This window comes from Eptatretus burgeri, chromosome 11 (assembly GCF_056783735.1).
Source record: "Eptatretus burgeri isolate ZD-2024b chromosome 11, Ebu_testis_v1, whole genome shotgun sequence".
Classification (NCBI taxonomy): domain Eukaryota; kingdom Metazoa; phylum Chordata; class Myxini; order Myxiniformes; family Myxinidae; genus Eptatretus; species Eptatretus burgeri.
In genome coordinates, this window is record NC_140971.1 from 14480779 (window position 1) to 14484880 (window position 4102).

At 40.6% G+C, this 4102-nt stretch overlaps 1 protein-coding gene across 3 annotated transcripts in view; it reads left to right on the plus strand.

Annotated features, from left to right (window-relative positions):
* The window catches only part of LOC147016544 (TOX high mobility group box family member 3-like), a 177924-nt gene extending 176533 nt beyond the window's left edge, over positions 1–1391 (plus strand). For all 3 annotated transcript variants that reach the window (XM_085845282.1, XM_085845284.1, XM_085845283.1), the window contains one exon: positions 1–1391. This exon is cut by the window's left edge and continues 573 nt beyond it. The gene's annotated coding sequence lies outside the window, so the exon portion shown is untranslated.
* The last annotated feature ends 2711 nt before the right edge of the window (positions 1392–4102 follow it).

Consider the following 4102-nt stretch of genomic DNA (forward strand, 5'->3'; position numbering starts at 1 on the left):
TGAGGTAGATAACTGTAGCCAGAGAAAGCCAATTGCTTAGGTCAGGATTGAAGGAAAAGTGTATCTATAAATATCAAAAATTTAAAAAGTTTAGTTGATATTTTTTAGCAAAATGATACATTTCCAGAACATGACCTCTGACTGCTATGTTTAACTAAGCTGCTTAAAATAATTGATTGCTTTTGGCCCACTTTTGGCTTTTGGCCCTCTTTTTGGCTTGTGGATACACCTATAGTTGCCAATTTTCAAATCGATTCTCTCTTTCATTCATAATACTGCAGTCTTTTTAGTGATCTCCCGTCTTTGGATGTGCATGTAATCAGGAAGAGAAAAGGGCCAGTTTCAGACGAGGCCTAAATGCTTGTCTAATACATAATTATCAACTACTTTCAGTTCTTTTGGTCCACAAAGCCTTGTTTGCAGCAGAAACCTTTATGTATAACCTGTTGATCATCATCATATTTTTGCTCTCATGGAGTGGCCTAGCAGAAATTTTATTTCATCGAGGCTCTTGACGCCATCACTTGCTTCTCCTTCATCTTTGTGATAAGGTAATTGCCAGTCAGGCTTCCCGTTTAGCTCTGTTCACACAAAAGAAGAGATGGCCGTGGATATGGATGGGGGGGGGGTGAGGTTTACGGCCCTAAATGCACTGGCCCGTAGGATCGGTTACACGGAAGCCACTTTAAGGGGGTTTCCCAGTATGTTCTGGAACGAATAAGGGGTGAGGTTCACTGAAAAGAAAGGAAAATGGCAAAAATAAATAAGGGAAGAAGAAAAGAAAGCACTTGTATTAAAAAGTGAACAAATGTAAACTTTCTTGGAAAGTAAATAATAGTTTGGAGAACATATGGTCTGTCTGGAAGTGTTACGCTGAACAGAGTGATTTGTACAGTCAAAAACTAGCTTTTTAACTCTTAAAAAAACCACAATTATTCTGCTACCAAAAAGTGGGAACATTTAAATTTTGTATGCTGTATTAAATAAATTAAAATAGATCTTTTGTATGTCGTGTGTAGGAAAACCTGCCAGGTTATCAATAGTGAAGTGTGCATTCAATGCCAAATCACTGTTATGGCCGCTCAGACTATATATAGATTTTTAGGGATACTATGGCAGGCTCAGAGCAGCCTTAAAGCATTTAATGGAATAATAAGATGTAATAAATTAAATGTTTTGTGTTTATTTAATTTTTGTATTGAATTTACTGTTGTATTTAAAAATGTAATTATTGGAGAAAAACCATTGAAGAAAAACGACCATTTCTTGTGATCATTTGCTTTTTTGTAGTGTTGAGAGTGCTGTTATAATGTTTTTTTTTTTCTCCCCACATCGCTGTTTTATTCATTTGTCTGCCAACAAATAAACTGAGACTTCACTGACATACAGAACTGTTCAACGTTCCACATGAATTAAGAAATGCGTAGATTTTGAGCCGACGTGTAATTTCACTGAGGATTGGGTTTGTGAGCTGCTTGCGACGTCCTCGCTTTTGCAGACTTCGTAACTTGTAGTTCACACCTGGACATCTACACCTTTCCCACCACCCAATAATTCCCATTTTTGGGGTTTCATCGATATTAGGAAACGAACGGTGAAAATGGTTTTGTGGGTCTAGTGATATTTTGCCGGCCTGGGACACTCCACCCTTGCTGGAGGGTATTTGAGATCTGAGCGCACATGGATTAAGTCGGTCCCTGATGAAGGTCATGCTGCGACTGATACATCGGACTCTTTCAGCGTTTGAAAAAAAACTTCAAGTTGGTCGTGCGTTTTCTTTTTCTGCTGCATTTTTGTGAACATCTTGTATGTCGTTCCACTGCAACATGATATATAAGCAACTTAATAAGACTGGGTCTGGCAGTTTTGCCTCGATGTACACACACTCACCTCTAAGCTGTCTAGTCTGGGTCCAAATCTTGGCCCGGCTATAAACTGCCATCCTGGTGCTTCACAGGCAGGGTGATTTATCAATGTGTGTGTGCTGTTCCTTGAAATGACGTTAAACAGGTGCCCCATCCACCAGCATTAGTTGGTGGATGTTAAAGACCCCACTGTGTTCATCACAGAGAGTAGGCGAGCTATCGCCAGCACCATGGCCAAATTCAAAATTCCTACCCTAACTACTGCTGGGAAGGCAATGGCAAACCACCCACCATAACCCTTGCTCAAGAGTTTGCTTTGTTGGCACCAATGTTCTGTGAAAAGTCTGGTACATTAGAGAGAGATTTTGACAAACATGTTGGTAGCTTCAGGTACCTTTCTGGTTCCTCTTCGGACACCCTCACACCCTCGGACATTTTCGATTCAGGTGGGGGGTATTGTGCAGGCCTAGGTGCCTTGGGAAGTTGGCATAGTTTGATCACTATCCAAAACCTCATGTTCTTCAGCATTCACCATCTTTATCCAGAATCCTAGCTGCCTGGTGTTGGTTGTCTCTAAGTAAAGAAAATTCTTCTTGAAGCACGGAGGTTTCCCGCTCTTCTTTCAGACGGTGCAGAATTATTTCATTTTTTTGGCCCTGGCTTGATGGATGTTTCAAATTCAATCATTTCTTTATTATTCGTGATATACTTCAGTGTTGATTTGTTTTTATATTGCAGTTGATCACTAAAAATGCTGTTTATCATATCAAAATTGAACGGTCGGTGTACCGAAATTCAACTGCATGTATTTGCTTTCTGATGTGTTTGCATATTCAAATGGTATTGGAAATGCATCAGCGCCAAAGTGCCTCAAACTAGATGATATAGAATCACACAGTCGGAAAGTTTGGTCGGGGTACCATGAGCTCGGATCCACAGGTTTTCCTACACATGAGCTCGGAACTAAAGCTTCTTCGTTTTGATCCGCAGTGAACATCATCTTTCCTTCACCAACACATTTTCTGATCTTTCTGAAAAATGGGTAGTCACTCGGCAACACCCAAGTTCCAAAAGATGGTGCTTTCTTGACCAAAACCTGTAATACCGATATTTCTGACATATGGCTGTGCAAGAGTCATGCAAAGTGGAGAAAGTTCAGCAGATCACTTGCTTATAGAAGCTTTCCATGATACATACATATATATATATATATATATATATATATATATATATATATATATATATATATATATATATATATATATATATATATATATATATATATATATATATACATACATACATACATATATATGTATAAACTACCCACACAGAATAAACGTACAATTCCAAAACTTAGTTCTTTCTTTACTCGGCAAATATTACAAGATGGTTTGATAAAAACACAAACCGTTTTTTGACCTCTTTGAGGATCTTTTCAATCTCAAGTTAATTGACAAGATAAATCTTTTCAATCAAAAGTTGATGAAATTGCAATGGAAACATTTTTGTTTTCCTGTGAGAATAAGTGTATAATAATAATACCATTCCTTTCATGCTGGAAAGACGCAGTGGGCTGCTGAGGCAGTTTCATTGGCAAGGAGTACAGTCCTGGACAGGTCACCACTCTGACCCAGGTTACCCTGAATGGTTGTTACCCCAGTACACTTGTACTCATTTCGCCAATCTCAGGATGACAGGCTGAGTCAACCCACCTGGTGTTCAACGGTCGACAGGAACTCAAACTCAGGACCGACCCTAAGGTCCCAAGCCAGCGCCTTAACCACAAAGCCAACTCCAGGCTTTTCTTTTGTATACATTGTGGAGGCTCGTGTTGCCTGGTGTTGGCGCAGTGGTTACGGCAGCGGCTTGGGATCTAAAAGGTCCTGAGTTCAAGTCCCGTTGGGCCACTGTATTAATACACCAGGGGGTTGACTCAGCCTGTCATCCTTCCGAGGTCGGCGAAATGAGTACCAGTATACTGGGCCGGTGTATACCCTGGTTAAAATAAGTGTACCATATCCCTGTGTCGTAAGAGGCGACCAGGGTTGCGTCAGGAAGGGCATCCGGCGTAAAACATGTGCCAAATCACTATGCGGATCATACGGATGATCCGCTGTGGCGACCCCTAACGGGAGCAGCCGAAAGAAGAAGAAAACATTGTGGAGGCTCGTATGAGGGCCAATACACAATGCACAACAAGGGGTTGCAGGAGACATGAGGGGTGGGAGAGGGAA